Below are 22,060 nucleotides of genomic sequence, written 5' to 3'. Positions count from 1 at the left end.
AATTGTAAATCATTGTCTTGCTGTAATGTAATAATAACACAGCCCACACCCTAGTCCTGCTTTATGCATTAAACTGAGGCCGTCATCTGACAGATACTTCAGTACTCCTCTGTCTCTGTGGAACTCATTGAGGGACTCAATTAATCCGAACACACACAGGTGAAGAGGTATTTCAAGGCTAAGCAGAAAATCACTGAAGTCTGTGTGTGTGTGTGTCTGTGAGCCAAGCCAGATGTGGAGAAATGTGCACGGGGATTTATTTTATATTTAACCTTTATTTAACTAGGCAAGTCAGTTAAGAACAAATTCTTATTAACAATGATGGCCTTCCCCAGCCAAACCCAGACGACGCTGGGCCAATTGTGTGACGCCCTATGGGACTCCCAATCACGGCCGGATGTGATGCAGCCTGGATTCCTCTCAGTGTCTTAGACCACTGCGCCACTCAGGAGCAGGGATAGCAGCATAGAACACACAGGAGAGTAACCAAAGTGTGGGTTATGACAGTAAGGTTAAGCAAACACACACACACACACACACACACACACACACACACACACATCCTCTCCAGTGTGCACTGAGTCTCAGGTGTGTTTTAACTGCAGCACCAGCAGCGGTAATTAGTGATGTCTCAGAGTGTGCCTTCACTTTTAAACGTGTTAATTAATAATGATCCCACTCCCGTCCCAGCCCTGTTTGTTTCTCAGGGTACGGGCTTGCCTGATTAGTGTTCCTCAGAGCCAAAGGGATTCATTCATAAGTGTCCTTGTCACCTACCGAGTCTCCAACCGGCCCTGAGTGTACTGATACAGAGATAAGCTATGTTTCTTAAACATGCTTAGTGTGTGTGTGTGTGTGCGTACGTGTGCGTGTTTGTACAGCACTACTGTAATATCTGAGTCTAGAATACTTGATTAATATACTGAAGGATCCACGTGTAATCAAATCATCACACTCGTACTAGAATGTGACCTCTTTTCTCTCTCTCCCGCTCTCTCGTTTTCTCTCTCCCAAACGCTCTGCTTGGCTGGTGATTGAACAAAATGTGTTATTTAAAAGACTCAAATCACAGAGAGACTCTTGCTGTCTTTGTTTGCATTAGAGCCGGAGCCTGGGAGTGCAAATGGGCCTTCAAATGCCGATCACACTCAATTAGACTGCCATTCTGACGACGTGCTCATGTGGCCCTGTTAATGTGTGGACTAGACAGATAGACAACTAGTGTAGTCTTTGGTTGAGTGTGGCAATAGATTGACATTCAGAGACGGGTTGAGTTTTTACCTATTGCAGATTCAGTCTTCCCAGCCTGGTGCAGGTCTACAATTTTGTTTCTGGGGTCCTTTGACAGCTCTTTGGTCTTGGCCATAGTGGAGTTTGGAGTGTGACTGTTTGAGGTTGTGGACAGGTGTCTTTTATACTGATAACAAGTTCAAACAGGTGCCATTAATACAGGTAACGAGTGGAGGACAGAGGAGCCTCTTAAAGAAGAAGTTACAGGTCTGTGAGAGCCAGAAATCATGCTTGTTTGTAGGTGACCAAATACTTATTTTCCACCATAATTTGCAAATAAATTCATTAAAAATCCTACAATGTGATGTTATGGATTTTTTTTCTCATTTTGTCTGTCATAGTTGAAGTGTACCTATGATGAAAATTACAGGCCTCTCTCATCTTTTTAAGTGGAAGAACTTGCACAATTGGTGGCTGACTAAATACTTTTTTGCCCCACTGTACGTATGCACACACAAACATATGGAAATAGATTAGTGCCAAATGGCTCTAACAGGGAAAAGCTGAATATTTGACTGATTTCTGTCCTCTGTGTCACTATCATACTCACCTGAGTAACACCCTTTTGCTCTCTGCTCTAATCAGGGAGAGGCGGTTGTCCTGTGCTGCAGAGGTTTGTGTGTGTGTGTGTGTGTGTGTGTGTGTGTGTGTGTGTGTGTGTGTGTGTGTGTGTGTGTGTGTGTGTGTGTGTGTGTGTGTGTGTGTCTGGTGCCTGGGGTGAAATCAGCCAGATGAAAGTTGATGATAAGGTCTGGCTGCTCAGTATAGTGACAGCTGTAGATTAATCTAAAGAAGTTCTGACAAATCAAACAGATTTCTTTTCTCACGCCCCTCTTCACTCCCCGTAAAAACCCACCCCTAGAGCCCTCATCATCCAGCAGAGGTACAGGGCTTGAAACCAAATGTATTTCATCTTTAAGGGGATGGGTCTGCTTTGAAACAGCACCAGCTGCCGGTGATGCATGTCTTTTCTTTTTAAACACTTCAACATACTTGAGCCGTATTGTGACAGATAAAGACCTGAACGTCAGCACTTCAAACTAATTTTGTAATTGAGAATTGAATCAGACACATTTTGCAGGTTCTGAGTCCCGGTCGGAGCGGGAACATCAATGGGCCCTGCCGGGGAGTGACACAGGGCGTTGTGCGGCTCCTAGAGGATTTGAGCACAGTTGCACAATAGCCTATGTAAATATTACTTAAATGGGATACAGGATACAGTATTAGTCAAGGGCATGCTGCCCTGTATTCATAAAGCACCTCAGAGTAGGCATGCTTATCGAGGATTCGTTTTTACCTTTAACACCCTAAGGAATAAGATGACATGGACAGGAGGGCCCTGATCCTAGATCAGCACTCCTCGTCAGATGCTTTACGAGTACAGGCCACTGATTCTACAGGGGTGATTTCACGCTGCTACTGTATTCACATGGAACATCTAGACCTACTGTCTCTCAGTCTATGCCTCTCCTCAGATGAACAGTCTGTGGCCCTCTGGTGGCCATTTGAATCCCTCACCTCTACAGACAACTACAATGTCAAACACATGCAAGTACTATAACACAGTCATAATAAATGGTCACAATAGACAGTAATCAAGTCATATGCCACGTTAAACAATCATATCAACTGTCATATCTAGTTCATTGATACAATATAAACAATTGTTTTAATCTGTGTGTTTATTTTTTGGGGGGAGCGCACTTGTTACAATAAAGGCTTATCATTACGATCATCAAAACAAACAAATAATAAAACACACGGTGACACATTTGACACATATTAGCCATTCATTTGTTGAATATAAGTGTGTATATAAGTAGTTAATAAGGTCTTCTTTGTTATGTCTTATTAGCCGTATATTAGGCCTTAATTACTGTTAAGTGTTTTCTTATTAAAACATAAGTACTGCGTTACTGGCCAATCCTTAATAACCTATTTGTTAGCCATAATAAATACATATTAGTATTTAATAAATAGCAAGTTACGCAAGAAACAGATTCTAAGTAAGCTGTCTCAATGTGGGACTAATAAGGACATAGTACCTTAAAACGCGTTCCCTATTCTAAAGTGTAACCATATTTTTACTTGCAGAAATATTGTCCAGAAATAACCTCATTGGACAGAAAGGGGCACACCCACACCCATGAGCTAAAGCATATCATGTTTGCCTGAAGTGGAGGATATGTGTAGTTTCATGAAATAAGACATTTAAATCACATCAAAGTTTATTGGCCGCGTACACAGATTTGCAGATATTATTGCAGGTGAAGTGAAATGCTTCTACTTTTGACTGGTACTGTATATATACAGAATATAATGTTCTGATATTGATTCATTTTTTTGTTTGAACTTTTTGTACTATGTGCGCGTATTGTTTTGTAGGTGCATTTATATTTGATTACACACAGGTGGATTGTATTTATCATCATTAGTCATTTAGGTCAACATTGGATCATTCAGAGATCCTCACTGAACTTCTGGAGAGAGTTTGCTGCACTGAAAGTAAAGGGGCTGAATAATTTTGCACGCCCAATTTTTCAGTTTTTGATTTGTTAAAAAAGTTTGAAATATCCAATAAATGTCGTTCCACTTCATGATTGTGTCCCAAAAAGATTCTTCACAAAAAAATACAGTTTTATATCTTTATGTTTGAAGCCTGAAATGTGGCAAAAGGTCGCAAAGTTCAAGGGGGCCGAATACTTTCGCAAGGCACTGTAACTTATAAATGACTCATGAGCTTAGTTCAACTTTCCTACCACATCAGAACCCAAAATACAAACTTGTTTTACTCCAATGTTTGTAAACAAATAAAATGTAATGACACACGATATAGCCTCAAAACCTAAAAAAATAAATATCCCGGATAGTCAATCCTTGCATCCACGGCTTTGTCTATGAATTTGAGAGTGATAACATTTCTCCAGTCCCATCCCTCAGTTTTTTACAGAACCAGAGGTGTTGAGGGGCACTTTGTTATTATTTCTACTGCTGATTGCCACTTTAAGAAGGTTGTAGCACATCCTCTGAATGACATAAAGACAAACCAGATATCCACATGTGCATCAGAATCACATATTTTGTCTTGAAATTCACCGCTTCTTTCTAGCTTAAAGCATTGCGTAGTTAGGCCTCCTTATCAATTGCTTTTTTTTAATTGCATGTGGTAATTTGACAGGTAAAAGCACATTGACACATTAAACATTTATCTGACACATTTCACTATAGTGTGCATAGCTCACACAAATTTCCAACACCTACCGCAGTGGTATTGATGTTGCTTCTGGAGTATGTTGAGGCATTGTGGCTCAGCTTTAGTTACATTTGGTCACATTTTAAGTTACAAATCTCCTCCTTATTCAGATACATTGTCAATTCTTCATGCCACCCATGCCTCAGCCTTACTCCACCCCTTTACATGAGCAGAGATATAAGGGCAGGTCTGCTCCATCACCTCACAACTGTAACCTTCAACTGCAACCTGCCACTTTCAGGGATCAAGGTAAGACCCAGATGCAGACACGTCGAATTAACAATGGTTTAATAATCCAACAGGGGCAGTTAATAGACAGGTCAAGGCAGGCAAAGGTCAGTAAACCAGAGGTGGGGCAAAGGTGCTGGACGGCAGGCAAGCTCAGGGTCAGGGTAGGCAGAGGTCAGTAATCCAGATACGTGGGGCAAAGGTACAGGACGGCAAGCAGGCTTAGGGTCAGGGGCAGGCAGAGTGGTCAGGCAGGCGGGCTCAGAGTCAGGACAGGCAAGGGTTAAAACCAGGAGGGCGAGAAAAAGAGAGATTGGGAAAAACAGGAGCTGAGAACAAAAAATGCTGGTTAACGCGACAAACAAGATGCACTCGCAATGGACTAACAGAGAACATAGGTATAAATACACAGGGGAAGATGGGCGACACCCGCTACCCCCCTCTAGGGGTGCCACCTGGCGTCTAACCTGGGTGCATACCTGGTTGACCGGGGTGTCGGCATTGAAACTCAGAGATGAGGCCTGGGTCCAGGATGTCCCTGGTCCTCTCCTCCGGGCCATAACCTTCCCAGTCAAGCAGGTACTGGAATCCCCTGCCCTGAGGTCGAACCTTCAGGAGACTCCTCACCGTATAAGCCAGCTGGCCATCGATGAGACGGGGATGAGGGGTGGGCCTGGAAACATAAGACAAAGGGCTGTGAGACATAGGTTTGACTCTGGACAGATGAAAGGTGGGATGTATACGAAGGGTACAGGGCAACAGAAGACGAACAGCAGAGGGGCTAATAATCTTGGAGATGGGAAATGGGCCGATAACCCGGGGGGAGAGTTTGCAGGATTCCAACCGGAGGGGCAGATCCCGGGTAGATAGCCATACCTTCTGCCCGAGGCTATACCGGGGAGCCGGGATCTGATGCCGATCCGCTTGTCGTCGATACCTGGAGGTGGTCTTGAGGAGGGCAGACCGGGCTCTCCTCCAGGTATGACGACAGCGGCGGACAAACATCTGGGCAGAAGGTACACCGAGCGGGGGCTGATACCCCAGGGAACACTCAAATGGAGATAGGCCCGTGGCAGAAGAGCAGGGAACGGTGTTGGGGGCGTATTCAACCCACATCAGCTGCTGGCTCCAGGAGGTGGGGTTGGCAGAGACCAGAGACCAGTCCATAGATCCAGAAGACGTCATGAGCTGGGCCGTCTCCTTGGCCGAGGATAGTTTGGGGAGAGGATTGAAGTGAGCAGCTTTGGAAAACCGGTCAACCACAGTCAGGATAGCAGTGTTGCCCTCAGACGGGGGGGAGACCCATGACGAAATCAAGGGATATGTGGGACCAGGAACGGTGAGGGACAGACAGTGGTTACAGAAGACCAGCCGTGCAGGCAGAGACAAACTCTGTGACATCTGGAACCATTGTAGGCCACCAAAAGCGTTGTCGCACGAAGGCCAGGATCCGACGGGAGCCCGGGTGGCAGGCAAGCCTTGAGGAATGGGCCCTCTCAAGGACCGTAGAGCGGATAGCGTCAGGCACAAACATCCGATTATTAGGGCGCCCCGTTTCCCTGTACCCCAGTTGAGTGCCGTCACCAGGCACGAGGTGGGACGGATGGTGTTGGGCTCCGGGATCATACCCATGGGGCTGTATGGCGGGACAGTGCATCCGGCTTGACATTCTTGGATCCTGGCCGGTACGAGAGGGAGAAGTTGCACCGCGTGAACAGCAGGGCCCATCTGGCTTGCCTGGAGTTGAGGCGCTTAACAGTGCAGAGATACTCCAGGTTCTTGTGGTTGGTTCACATGATGAATGGACGTTCCGCCCCCTCCAGCTAGTGCCTCCATTCCTCCAACGCCATCTTCACCGCGAGAAGCTCATGATTCCCCACATCGTAGTTCTTTTCCATGGCGTTGAGGCAGTGGGAGAAGAAGGCGCAGGGATGTAGCTTGAGATCCAGGGCAGAACGCTGGGACAGGACATCCCCCACTCCGATATCCGAAGCATCCGGGTTCGACATCTGGGTCCGGATGAACCAAGATGGGAGCTATGGTGAAGCGATGTTTATGGTCCCGGAATGCCCGGTCAGCAGCTGGAGACCACGTGAATGGAACCTTGGGCAAGGTGAGTGCGAAAGGGCAATAGAAGTAGGCGAACCCCGGGAAGCATTGCAGCTGCACCCTAGAAGTATGCTGGGGCCAATCCACCACCGCTCTCACCTTCCCGGGATCCATTTGCACACTCCCTGCAGCAATGATGAAACCCAGAAAAGGGATGGTGGAACGATGGAACTCGCACTTCTCTGCTTTTACAAACAGCTGGTTCTCCAGTAGGCGTTGGAGAACCTGTCGGACGTGGAGCATATGTTCTTGGGTGGAATGGGAGAAGATGAGGATGTCATCTAGATAGACAAAGATGAACCGGTTCAACATGTTGCAGAGAACATCATTGATCAGAGCCTGGAACACAGCAGGGACATTGGTAAGGCCAAATGGCATGACCAGATACTCATAGTGACCACTGGCCACTGGCCACTTGTCTCTTACCATATCCGCACCAGGTGGCAGGCGTTCCGTAGATCCAGCTTGGAAAACACGGTGGCCCCCATTATGTCGTTGAGACCCCGGTAGTTGATGCACAAGACCTACATTGGGGACTTCCTTGCTGCAGGATTCATCTGTCCTTCTCTTCTCCCGCCAGCGCAGGGTTCTTCTTTGTGGAGAAGAAGGATAAGATCCTGCACCGGCGGGAGAAGAAGAAGGACGGATGTATCCTGCAGCAAGGGAGTCCCCAATGTTCTTACTTTGAACCATTGATCCTATTACTTTTGTTTTGTTAATTTGTGTAGGCCTACAGAGAATTGCCATAGTATTTCATATTGCCATACATATACATATGTATTTCAATTATTTTTGTGTATTATAACATTTTATTTGAACTAAAGTAAAAATGTTAAATTGTCAAGTTTTGCAGATTGTAAATGCTCATTATAAAGTTTGGGCTAAATTTAGGCCCATTTTCTGTCTCCCTTTCTTTCCTTTCCTTTTATTGTGTGACATGCGTCACCTAAATCATATCAAATCAAGCACCCTTCTGGGGCCCTGTGTTGAGGATCAGCCATGTAGATGTTAGCAGGTGTTATCGCGTGTGTAGCAAAATGCTTGTGTTCCTAGCTCCAACAATGCAGTGATATCTAACCATTTTCAACAATACACACAAATCTAAAAGAAATAAGAAATATATAAATATTAGATCGAGCTATGTCGGAGTGGCATTGACTAAAATCCACGATCAGCTCCTTTGTTTTGTTGATGTTGAGTGAGAGGTTATTTTCCTGACACCACTCTCCCAGGGCCCTTACCTCCTCCCTGTAGGCTGTCACGTCATTGTTGGTATTGAGGCCAACTACTGTTGTGTCGTCCGCAAACTTGATGATTGAGTTGGAGGCGTGCGTGGCCACGCAGTCATGGGTGAACAGGGAGTACAGGAGAGGGCTGAGCACGCACCCTTCTGGGACCCTGTGTTTAGGATCAGCGGGGTGGAGATGTTGTTGCCTACCCTCACCACCTGGGGGCGGCCCGTCAGGAAGTCCAGTACCCAGTTGCACAGGGCGGGGTCGAGACCCAGGGTCTCGAGCTTGATGACGAGCTTGGAGGGTACTATGGTGTTAAATGCCGAGCTGTAGTCGATGAACAGCATTCTCACATAGGTATTCCTCTTGTCCAGGTGGGTTAGGGCAGTGTGCAGTGTGGTTGAGATTGCATCGTCTGTGGACCTATTTGGGCGGTAAGCAAATTGGAGTGGGTCTAGGGTGTCAGGTAGGGTGGAGGTGATATGGTCCTTGACTGGTCTCTCAAAGCACTTCATGATGACGGAAGTGAGTGCTACGGGGCGGTAGTCGTTTAGCTCAGTTACCCTAGCTTTCTTGGGAACAGGAACAATGGCGGCCCTCTTGAAGCATGTGGGAACAGCAGACTGGGATAGGGATTGATTGAATATGTCCGTAAACACACCAGCCAGCTGGTCTGCGCATGCTCTGAGGGCGCGGCTGGGGATGCCGTCTGGGCCTGCAGCCTTGCGAGGGTTAACACGTTTAAATGTTTTACTCACCTCGGCTGCAGTGAAGGAGAGGCCGCATGTTTTGGTTGCAGGCCGTGTCAGTGGCACTGTATTGTCCTCAAAGCGGGCAAAAAAGTTATTTAGTCTGCCTGGGAGAAAGACATCTGGGTCCGTGACGGGGCTGTTTTTCTTTCTCAGATGGATTTCAGTGTGTCAAATCGGAGGGCCTGTTGTTCGAACCTCTGGCAGTCTCTATGGGGGTGCCACATGGTTCAATTCTCGGGCAGACTCTTTTCTTTTTATATATCAATGACGTCGTTCTTGCTGCTGGTGATTCTCTGATCCAAATCTATGCAGACGACACCATTTTGTATACATCTGACCCTTCTTTGGACACTGTGCTAACAAACCTCCAGATGAGCTTCAATGCCATACAACACTCCTTCCGTGGCCTCCAACTGCTTTAAATGCTAGTAAAACTAAGTGCATGCTCTTCAACCATTTGCTGCCCACACCCTCCCACCCGACTAGCATCACTACTCTGAACGGTTTTGACTTAGAATATGTGGACAACTACAAATACCTAGGTGTCTGGTTAGACTGTAAACTCTTCTTCCAGACTCACATTAAGCATCTCCAATCCAAAATTAAATCTAGAATTGGCTTCCTATTTCGCAACAAACCCTCCTTCATTCATGATGCCAAACATACCTTCGTAGAACTGACCATCCTACCGATCCTTGACTTCGGCGATGTCATTTACAAAATAGCCTCCAACACTCTACTCAGCAAAATGGATATAGTCTATCACAGTGCCACCCGTTTTGTCACTAAAGCCCCATATACTACCCACCACTGCAACCTGTATGCTCTCGTTGGCTGGCCTTCACTACATATTCGACGCCAAACCCACTGGCTCCAGGTCATCTATAAGTCTTTGCAAGATAAAGCTCCGCCTTATCTCAGCTCACTGGTCACCATAGCAACACCCACCCGTAGCACGAGCTCCGGCAGGTATATTTCACTGGTCATCCCCAAAGGCAACATTTCCTTTGGCCGCCTTCCCTTACAGTTCTCTGCAGCCAATGACTGCAACGAATTTTTAAAAATCACTGAAGCTGGAGTCTTATATCCCCCCTCTCTAACTTTAAACATCAGTTGTCAGAGCAGCTTACCGATCACTGTACCTGTACACAGCCAATCTGTAAATAGCACACCCAACTACATCATCCCCATATTATTTCTTACCCTCTTGCTCTTTTTTGCACCCCAGTATCTCTACTTGCACATCATCATCTGCACATCTATCACTCCAGTGTTAATGCTAAACTGTAATTATTTCGCCTCTATGGCCTATGTTCTGCCTTACCTCCCTACTCTTCTACATTTACACACACTCTACATATATTTTTCTATTGTGTTATTGACTGTACATGTGTTTATGTGTAACTCTGTGTTGTTGCTTTTGTCGCACTGCTTTGCTTTATTTTGGACAGGTCGCAGTTGTAAATGAGAACATGTTCAGTTTGGACTGAAATCTGCTTGAAAATGTATGACAAGTCCTGGAAATGGTTGTTTAGCAATGATCAACAACCAATTTGGCAGAGCTTGAATAATTTTGAAAACAACAATGGGCAAATGTTGCACAATCCAGGTGTGGTAAATCTCTTAGAGATTTACCCAGAAAGACTGTAATCACTGTCAAAAGTGATTCTAACATGAAGATGTAATTCGTGTTTTATTTTTCATATATATTTTTTTACAAATGTTAGATTTTTTTCCCACTTTGACATTACAGGGTATTTTGTGTAGATCGTTGACAAAAAAAAGACAAATAAATCTATTTTAATCCCACTTTGTAACACAACGAAATGTGGAAAAAGTCAAGGGGTGTGAATACTTTCTGAAGGCACTATGTCGTTGCCAAGACTGTGCCCTTCAGCCAGGATCCAATCTTCTCCATAGACACACCTCCTCAGCTATGCACTTTGTATGTTTTGATTAGTATCAAGTAAGTATGATAGTACTTTCACGAGCGACAGAGCTGAAGATTTTATACATCCGGAGCACTCCATTGTTTGATTATTGATGTGTGAAACTACTGATTGATTGAATATTTTTATTTGACCTTTATTTAACTAGGCAAGTCAGTTAAGAACAAATTCTTATTTTCAATGATGGCCTAGGAACAGTGGGTTAACTGCATATTTGTACCTTGTCAGCTCAGGGGGTTGAACTTGCAACCTTCCGGTTACTAGTCCAACGCTCTAACCACTAGGCTACCCTGCTGATACTAAAGCTATTAATTGCTGCTGCAGAAAACAATATTTGCAATCTTGTTGTTTGCTTGTTATTTCCATGCTCCAACCCTGTTGGTAAAACCTGTGTGCTTATTGCTTAGATAGTATTGTTATTTATTAGTGAGCTAAAATTATAATTTATAATAATGATGCACTGTGATTGAATTACAGCCTAATAGATTGTTTCAGTCTCTGTGTCAATGTTTCTGTGGACTTGTTCCTATTCAAACCATTGTTGAATTTGCTCTGTGTTATCCCTTCAGGATGATGAGATCTATCATGAATTTCCTATTGTTGATTCTCCTCGGACTGGCAGACTCTGTTGGTGCGACTGAATACCCCTCTCCAACTGGAGATCAATCACTTTAAATTGCATTTGAGTATTATTGAAGTAATGTTACAGGTTAATTAGTGGCTATTTCAGATAAATCAGCTCTTATACAAAGTAATTTAAATGTGTAACTACAATTAAGTTGTTTCTTACAACTCTTTTTGCATCTTTTCCAGGAACAAATATGGCTTTAAGGGGTAAAGGCACCCAGTCATCAATATTGGCGTTTTATTATGCTCTAAACGCCACTGTTGGGAACCGTGACAGTGTTTTGGCACATTGCTCTTGCAATCACACTGAGATTGAACCTAACCCATGGTGGTGATTGGACCTGCTTAATACCTACAGTGTTCTCCATCACCATCTCCAACATAATTGATTGTTGTTCCAGCAGACTGAATGGAGCTGAGATCTGCATCAGAGACTCCGTGTCATGACCTGATCTGTTTCACCTGTCTTGGTGATTGCCTCCACCCACCTTCAGGTGTCTCCTGTTTTTCTCATTAGTCCCCGGTGTATTTATCCCTGTGTTTCCTGTCTCTCTGTGCCAGCTTGTCTTGTTTTGAAAAGTCAACCAGCATTTCTTCTAGCTCCTATTTTTCCCCAGTCTCTGTCTTTTCCTAGCCCTCCTGGTTTTGAGCCTTGCCTATCCTGACGCCGAATCCGCCTGCCTGACCACTCACCCATTCATTTCTAATGACCAATCTTTTTGACTTGGTTACTGTGAAGACAAACACAGAGCACTCTTGGCCAGACAGGCAGAGAGGTGGTGAGTGGTACAGGCAGTGGGTCATAGCCCTCAGTATGCCAGACACCCACCAAGCTGCCCAGACTGATGGATGGACAAACAGGCTAGCACGCAGCTAGACAGACAGACGACAGATAGAGTTTATCGCAGATGCAGCGAGATACTTATGTTTCTAGTTCCAGCAGTGCAGTAATACCGAACATTACAAAACAATGCACACAAATGCATTGCACACAATGCACCCCCAAAATAAAAAGAAAGCTATGTAAGAGTCAGAAATATAGTATATATAACGGTGTGTAAAGACAGTATGGACAGAATATGAAGAGAAGATGTGTATACAGCAGTAGTTAAATAGGATGAGCCTGGACTAGAACACAGTATATACACGTATGAAGTGGGTAAAACTGTATGTAAACATGATTAAAGTGACCCGTGTTCAATGACTATGTAAACAGGGCATACAGAGAGCTGGCCCTGGCCTGCTGGATGAGTGTTCTTTGCCCAAAGAAAGCCCTGCTTCTCGCCCCAGCTCAGACCAACAGAGAATTAATTGGCTCATTTACCAAGAAAAACACTCTAATCACTTGGTTTCCTCTCATTAAAAGTTAATTAGTTTGACACGAGTTTCCTGCAGAAGAAAGTATTGGCCACTTAGAACTCATTAGAGCTAAAGGAAAACATCACACTGAAGAGCTGGTTGGAGATGGAGAGGGGAACGCACGTATGTCCACACACAAATCAAATCAAATTTTATTTGTCACATACACATGGTTAGCAGATGTTAATGCGAGTGTAGCGAAATGCATGTGCTTCTAGTTCCGATAATGCAGTAATAACCAACGAGTAATCTAACCTAACAATTCCACAACTACTACCTTATACACACAAGTGTAACGGGATAAAGAATATGTACATAAAGATATATGAATGAGTGATGGTACAGAACGGCATAGGCAAGATGCAGTAGATGGTATCGAGTACAGTATATACATATGAGATGAGTAATGTAGGGTATGTAAACATTATATTAAGTGGCATTCTTTAAAGTGGCTAGTGATACATGTATTACATAAAGATGGCAAGATGCAGTAGATGATAGAGTACAGTATATACATATGAGATGAGTAATGTAGGGTATGTAAACATTATATTAAGTGGCATTGTTTAAAGTGGCTAGTGATACATTTTTTACATCAATTTCCATTATTAAAGTGAGCTGGAGTTGAGTCAGTATGTTGGCAGCAGACACTCAATGTTAGTGGTGGCTGTTTAACAGTCTGATGGCCTTGAGATAGAAGCTGTTTTTCAGTCTCTTGGTCCCTGCTTTGATGCACCTGTACTGACCTCGCCTTCTGGATGATAGCGTGGTGAACAGGCAGTGGCTCGGGTGGTTGTTGTCCTTGATGACCTTTATGGCCTTCCTGTGACATAGGGTGGTGTAGGTGTCCTGGAGGGCAGGTAGTTTGCCCCCGGTGATGCGTTGTGCAGACCTCACTACCCTCTGGAGAGCCTTACGGTTGTGGGCGGGGCAGTTGCCATAGCAGGAGGTGATACAGCCCGACAGGATGCTCTCGATTGTGCATCTGTAGAAGTTTGTGAGTGCTTTTGGTGACAAGCCAAATTTCTTCAGCCTCCTGAGGTTGAAGAGGCGCTGCTGCACCTTCTTCACAACGCTGTCTGTGTGGGTGGATCATTTCAGTTTGTCCGTGATGTGTACGCCGAGGAACTTAAAACTTACTACCCTCTCCACTACTGTCCCGTCGATGTGGATAGGGCGGTGCTCCCTCTGCTGTTTCCTGAAGTCCACGATCATCTCCTTTGTTTTGTTGACGTTGAGTGTGAGGTTATTTTCCTGACACCACACTCCGAGGGCCCTCACCTCCTCCCTGTAGGCCGTCTCGTCGTTGTTGGTAATCAAGCCTACCACTGTAGTGTCGTCCGCAAACTTGAGGATCGAGTTGGAGGCGTGCATGGCCACGCAGTCGTGGGTGAACAGGGAGTACAGGAGAGGACTCAGAATGCACCCTTGTGGGGCCCAATGTTGAGGAACAGCGGGTGGAGATGTTGTTACCTACCCTCACAACCTGGGGGCGGCCCGTCAGGAAATCCAGTACCCAGTTGCACAGGGCGGGGTCGAGACCCAGGCTTGATGACGAGTTTGGAGGGTACTATGGTGTTAAATGCTGAGCTGTAGTCGATGAACAACATTCTCACATAGGTATTCCTCTTGTCCAGATGGGTTAGGGCAGTGTGGTTGCGATTGCGTCGTCTGTCGACCTATTGGGGCGGCAAGCAAATTGGAGTGGGTCTAGGGTGTCAGGTAGGGTGGAGGTGATATGATCCTTGACTGGTCTCTCAAAGCACTTCATGATGACGGAAGTGAGTGCTATGGGGCGGTAGTCGTTTAGCTCAGTTACCTTAGCTCTCTTGGGAACAGGAACAATGGTGACCCTCTTGAAGCATGTGGGAACAGCAGAATGGGATAAGGATTGATTGAATATGTCCGTAAGCACACCAGCCAGCTGGTCTGCGCATGCTCTGAGGACGCGGCTGGGCCTGCAGCCTTGCGAGGATTAACACGTTTCAATGTTTTACTCACGTCGGCTGCAGTGAAGGAGAGTCCGCAGCGGGCCGTGTCAGTGGCACTGTATTGTCCTCAAAGCGAGCAAAGAAGTTGTTTAGTCTGTCTGGGAGCAAGACATCCTGGTCCGCAACGGGGCTGGTTTTCTTTTTGTAATCCGTGATTGACTGTAGACCCTCTTGTGTCTGAGCCGTTGAATTGTGACTCTACTTTGTCTCTATACTGACGTTTAGCTTGTTTGATTGCCTTGCGGAGGGAATAGCTACACTGTTTGTATTCGGTTATGTTTCAGGTCACCTTGTCCTGGTTAAAAGCAGTGGTTTGCGCTTTCAGTTTCACGCGAATACTGCCATCAATCCACGGTTTCTGGTTTGGGAATGTTTTAATAGTTGCTGTGGGTACGACATCGCCGATGCACTTTCTAATGAACTCGCTCACCGAATCAGGTATTCGTCAATGTTGTTGTTGGACGCAATGCGGAACATATACCAATCCACGTGATTGAAGCAGTCTTGAAGCGTGGAATCAGATTGGTCAGACCAGCGTTGAACAGACCTGAGCGCGGGAGCTTCTTGTTTTAGTTTCTGTCTGTTGTCTGGAAGCAACAAAATGGAGTCGTGGTCAGCTTTTCCGAAAGGAGGGTGGGGGAGGGCCTTATATGCTTCGCGGAAGTTAGAATAACAATGATCCAGGGTTTTACCAACCCTGGTAGCACAATCGATATGCTGATAGAATTTCTTGTTTTCAGATTAGCCTTGTTAAAATCCTCAGCTACAATGAATGCAGCCTCAGGATATGTGGTTTCCAGTTTACATAGAGTCAAATAAAGTTTGTTCAGGGCCATCGATGTGTCAGCTGGAGGGGGAATATATACGGCTGTGATTATAATCAAAGAGAATTATCTTGGTAGATAATGGTGTCGACATTTGATTGTGAGGAACTCTAAGTCAGGTGAACAGAAGGACTTGAGTTCCTGTATGTTGTTATGATCACACCACGTCTCGTTAATCATAAGGCATACCACCCTCCCACCCCACTGCTTACCAGAAAGATGCTTGTTTCTGTCGGCGCGATGCGTGAAGAAACCAGCTGGCTGCACCGACTCCGATAGCGTCTCTCGAGTGAGCCATGTTTCCCTGAAGCAAAGAACGTTACAGTCTCTGATGTCTCTCTGGAATGCTACCCTTGCTCGGATTTCATCAACCTTGTTGACAAGAGACTGAACATTAGCGAGTAGTATGCTAGGGAGTGGTGCGCGATGTGCCCGTCTCCGGAGCCTGACCAGAAGACCTCTTCGTTTGCCCCTTTTACGGCGACGTTGTTTAGGTTCGCCAGCTGGGATCCGATCCATTGTCCTGGGTGGAAGGCAAAACACAGGATCCACTTCGGAAAATTATATTCCTGGTCGTAATGATGGTGAGGTGACGTTGCTCTTATATTCAGTAGTTCCTCCCGACTGTATGTAATGAAACCTAAGATTACCTGGGGTACCAATGTAAGAAATAACACGTAAAAAAACGGAATACTGCATAGTTTCCTAGGAACGCGAAGCGAGGCGGCCATCTCTGACGGCAGGTTGCGCAAACGAATACACTAACACACAGTCACACGTACACAAGGTCACATAAACTCAGCAAAAAAAGAAACGTCCTCTCACTGTCAACTGCGTTTTATTTTCAGCAAACTTAATATGTATTTGTATGAACATAACAAGATTCAACAACTGAGACATAAACTGAACAAGTTCCACAGACATGTGACTAACAGAAATTGAATAATGTGTCCCTGAAAAAAGGGGAGGTCAAAATCAGAAGTAACAGTCAGTATCTGGTGTGGCCACCAGCTGCAATAAGTACTGCAGTGCATCTCCTCCTCATGGACTGCACCACATTTCTGGGGGGAATGGCCCTAGTCCTCACCCTCTAATCCAACCGGTCCCAGACGTGCTCAATGGGATTGAGATCCGGGGTCTTCGTTGGCAATGCAGAACACTGACATTCCTGTCTTGCAGGAAATCACACACAGAATGAGCATTATGGCTGGTGGCATTGTCATGTCAGGATGAGCCTGCAGGAAGGGTACCACATGTGGGAGGAGGATGTCTTCCCAGTAACGCACAGTGTTGAAATTGCCTGCAATGACAACAAGCTCAGTCCGATAATGCTGTAACACACCACCCCAGACCATGACGGACCGTCCACCTCCAAATTGATCCCATTCCAGAGTACAGGCCTCGGTGTAACGCTCATTCCTTCGACGATAAACGCAAATTCGCCCATCATCCCTGGTGAGACAAAACCGTGACTCGTCAGTGAAGAGCACTTTTGCCAGTCCTGTCTGGTCCAGCGACGGTGGGTTTGCGACGTTGTTGCCGGTGATGTCTGGTGAGGACTTGCCTTACAACATGCCTACAAGCCCTCAGTCCAGCCTCTCTCAGCCTCTTGCGGACAGTCTGAGCACTGATGGAGGGATTGTGCGTTCCTGGTGTAACTCGTGCAGTTGTTGTTGCCATCCTGTACCTGTCCCGCAGGTGTGATGTTCGGGTGTACCGATCCTGTACAGGTGTTGTTACACATGGTCTGCCACTGCGAGGACAATCAGCTGTCCTTCCTGTCTCCCTGTAGTGCTGTCTTAAGGACATTGCAATTTATTGCCCTGTGTAACGATCTGGGTGTAGTGGGTGCGAAGTCAGGTGCAGGAAGCAGAGAGTTCAGTGTAGTGCTATTTAATGCACAAACGGCGAACATAAGCCACCCCACGAAAACACAGGGCGCACACAAAACAAATGCCCCAAACACGGGGACTAAAACAGTCCAGCAAAAACCCACGAACAGGAAACACGTTAACCTCAAACGTGCACACTAGTCACACAAACAATCCCGCACAAAGAGCAGGCGGGCCGGCTGGCTAATAAAGCCCAACTAATCACCAAATAAACAACAGGTGTAACCAATAAACAGAGAAGGAGGGGGAGGAAAAAATCAGTGGCAGCTAGTAGGCCGGTGACGACGACCGCCGAGCACCACCCGAACGGGAAGGGGAGCCACCTTCGGTAGGAGTCGTGACACCCTGGCCACATCTGCAATCTTCATGCCTCCTTGCAGCATGCCTAAGGCACGTTCACGCAGATGAGCAGGGACACTGGGCATCTTTCTTTTGGTGTTTTTCAGAGTCAGTAGAAAGGCCTCTTTAGTGTCCTTAGTTTTCATAACTGTGACCTTAATTGCCTACCATCTGTAAGCTGTTAGTGTCTTAACGACCGTTCCACAGGTGCATGCTCATTAATTGTTTATGGTTCATTGAACAAGCTTGGGAAACAGTGTTTAAACTCTTTACAATGAAGATCTGTGAAGTTATTTTGATTTTTACAAATTATCTTTGAAAGACAGGGTCCTGACAGGGTCCTGCTGAGTTTACAAGCGCACGCATGTGCACACACACACAATTATCATTAGCCATTCATAAAAACATATTTAGGGTTGTCAGATAGTAGAAAACAAACACATTGAGCATAGTGAGGGGTGGACTATTGTCACGTTCACTGTCTTCAAACTCCCTGAGCCAAGGCGCATCGTGCATGTAATTCCACATTTATTTTAATCGTTGTGAAACCTTCACAAAAAAGAGCAGGTAAACATAAACAAACGTGACGCAACCGTGGCGCACACAAACACACACAGAAAATAAATTATTACCCACAACATAGGTGGGAAAAAGGCTGCTTAAGTATGATTCCCAATCAGAGATAACGATCGACAGCAGCCTCTGATTGGGAACCACACTCGGCCAAAAACAAAGAAATAGAAAACATAGAATGCCCACCCAAATCACACCCTAACCTAACCAAATAGAGAAATAAAACGTCTCTCTAAGGTCAGGGCGTGACAACTATGCACTGTAAAATGTAATTAATTCCGTTATCTCTTTTTTTGTAGAAACCCGTTGCCTAGAACTATTTGAGTAACCCAACTCAAAGTTTGTCAGTGTTCAATAGTTAAAGTAATAACATTACCACCCATATGGTTATCTTTTAAGTTCTAAATATTTAACAGTTTTTTGTTTTATTAACTTTTTGACACTAAATTGCATGGTGTATTCTGAACTTGTCACACCCTGATCCACCTGTCTTTGTGCTTGTCTCCACCCCCCTCCAGGTGTCGCCCATCTTCCCCATTATCCCCAGTGCATTTATACCTGTGTTCTCTGTTTGTCTGTTGCCAGTTTGTTTTGTTCGTCAAGCCTACCAGCGGTTTTCCCTTTGCTCCTATCTGTTTCTAGTTCCTGTTTTCCCGGTTTTGACCATTCTGCCCTGACCCCGAGACTGCCTGCCGTTCTGTACCTTTTGGACTCTGATCTGGATTACCGACCTCTGCCTGCCCTTGACCTGTAATTTTGCCTGCCCCCTGTTCTAGTAATAAACTTTTGTTACTTTGACACTGTCTGCATCTAGGTCTTCCCCAAAATGTGATAGAACTATAACAATTTAAGTTACTTGAACATGAACATTTGTTATAGTGAACATAAAAATGTAATGTCCCTTCTACCTAAATGACTAACCTTCATTGCACATTTTGTCAAGTGTAAGTAGTTCTGATTAGTAATTTTCAGTGGTCGTGTCTTAATGTTTAACATTGTTTTCATTTGTTAAAATTTTTTGATATCCATTCATCATGAACAATTACACCTTATAGCATAAGAATCTGCTGAATACTATTCTAGAAATATACTTTTCTTTCTTCAAACATGCATACAACATGATGTAAATGTGTCATAAAGGGATTTTTTCCCACAGTCCTCTAAAAATAGTGGCACATGGCACTATTAAGTATTCATAACTTGCAAACCGTCAGCCAACACCCATAAATCAAGTGATTTTTAGTCAGATATCAATGTGTCTGACTACTACTTTATTATTTTAAGTAGATTCAAGTAAGAACATCTGACTTTAAAATATTAAATAATCATAATTTGTAAAAACTCAATAACTTTAGATTAGTAGAACACAGATAAATGAAGATCAGACTTTTGGAAAAAGTCAAGGGGTCTGAATACTTTCCGAACGCACTGTATACAAAAGTATGTGGATACCCCATGCAATCTCTGTAGACAAACATTGGCAGTAGAATGGTCTTACTGAAGAGCTCAGTAACTTTCAATGTGGCACCTTCATAGGATGCAACCTTTCCAACAACAACGACTCAGTCGGGAAGTGGTAGGCTACACAAGCTCACAGAACGGGACCGGCGAGTGCTGAAACACGGTATCGCATCAAAATTGTCTGCACTCGTTTGCAACACTCACTACTGAGTTCCAAACAGCCTCTGGAAGCAACGTCAGCGCACAAACTGTTCGTCGAGAGCTTAATGAAATGGGTTTCCATAGCCGAGCAGCCGTACACAAGCCTAAGATCACCATGCGCAATGTCAAGCCTTGGCTGGAAACAAAGCTTGCAAGCATTGGACTCTGGAGTGATGAGTCACGCTTCACAATCTGGCAGTCCGACGGACGAATCTGGGTTTGGCGGATGAAAGGGGAACTCTACCGGATCCACTGTAAAATGTGGTAGTGGAGGAATAATGGTCTAGCTGTTTTTCATGGTTCGGGCGAGGCCCCTTAGTTCCAGTGAAGTGAAATCTTAACGTTGCAGAATACAATGACATTCTAGACGATTGTGGCAACAGTTTGGGGAAGGCTCTTTCCTGTTTCAGCATCACAATTCCCCCGTGCAAAAAACAAGGTTTATGCAGAAATGGTTTATTGAGTTCTGTGTGGAAGAACTTGACTAGCCTGCATGTAGCCCTGACCTCAGCCCCATCGAACACCTTTGGGATGAATTGGAACGCCGACTGCGAGCCAGGCCTAATCGCCCAACATCAATGCCCGACCTCTCTAATGCGCTTGTGGCTGAATGGGAGCAAGTCCCCACAGCAATGTTCCAACTTTTAGTGGAAAGCCTTCCTGGAAAAGTGGAGGCTGTTATAGCGGCAAAGGGGGGACTAACTCCATATTAAACCCCATGATTTTGGAATGAGATATTTGATGAGCAGGTTTCCACATACTTTTGGTCATGTAGTGTAGGATTTGAATTCGACAGGCAATTGGAGATGTTTGAGTAGCCGCTATTCAATTGCTTTAATGATTTAGGCAATTACTTTTTACAATGTGGCAGCCCAACACCAGACCCTGACTATTAGCTTGTTTCTGGGTTTGAAGTTGGAGGGTGTTTGTTTGTGTGTGCGCGAGCGTGCATGTGTGCGTGCATGCGGTGTGTGAGTATGTGTGTGTTTGTTTACTGGGCTCAGTAATGTGTACTTGTTCACAGACACACATGGCTGAAGCCCAGTATTCCCACAGCTCCACTCAAAACACAACAACTGTGCTGTAGAACAGATCAAGATTTTACTAGAGTGGGGAACATACTACATCTCAACTTTACTGTTTCATTTCGCTGTTCTTCATGCCCTATCACTGGTATTCATATCGTCGTTGATGCGAATACACAGTCCCCATTCCTCTCACAATCTCCCATCTCACATTTTACTTTTTCATTCCTCACTTCGTCAACCCCCCCCCCCCCAAAAACCATTTATTTACCTAACTCTCACCCCTCTCTCGCTCATCATCCTCACCATCATTCCTGTCATTCTCTCACCCTCTCCTGTCAATACAGACACACTCAGAAGAATGTTAGTAATTATAGGTATGAGCCTCAGACTGCTCTGCACAGATTTCCACTCTTTAAACACAATCAATAACACTTGTCCTCACAACACCTGCACACATCACACACACGCACGTGCACATGCACTTGTACACACTCACACACACTCCTTCTTTTCCTCTTTCCTTATTTACCCTCCCTCCTTCCATCCTCCCGTATGTTACTTGCATTTTACAAGATTAGTCCAACCAGCTCTCACTTCCTCTTCTTAATGAATCATGAAGTTTGACATTTACATGCTAATAACATCTGTTTTGCAGCTAGCGGGGAGCGGGGGAAAGCGCTAGCATTTGTTTTCTTTTAATTAGGTAGCTCGGTTCCCGAAGCAAGGGGCTAACTTGGGCCCGGGCCACAGAAACAGGGCAGAGAGGAACCGTTTAGTTCCAGCATTCATTAACAGGTGGGCGTAAGACGAATGGGCACGGGACACAGATGGAGACGGCTCAGGAAACATACAGCCTGGCGCAGCGAAATTAAGCACAATGATAGGAAGCGTCCAGGAGAAAACAGCAGTAGCCGTTGTGCTGAGAGAGAGGGAAATGTAGAAAAAGAGAGAG

This window comes from Oncorhynchus kisutch, linkage group LG18 (genome assembly GCF_002021735.2).
Source record: "Oncorhynchus kisutch isolate 150728-3 linkage group LG18, Okis_V2, whole genome shotgun sequence".
In the NCBI taxonomy this organism is placed as follows: Eukaryota; Metazoa; Chordata; class Actinopteri; order Salmoniformes; family Salmonidae; genus Oncorhynchus; species Oncorhynchus kisutch.
Note: the sequence above shows the minus strand (reverse complement) of the source record.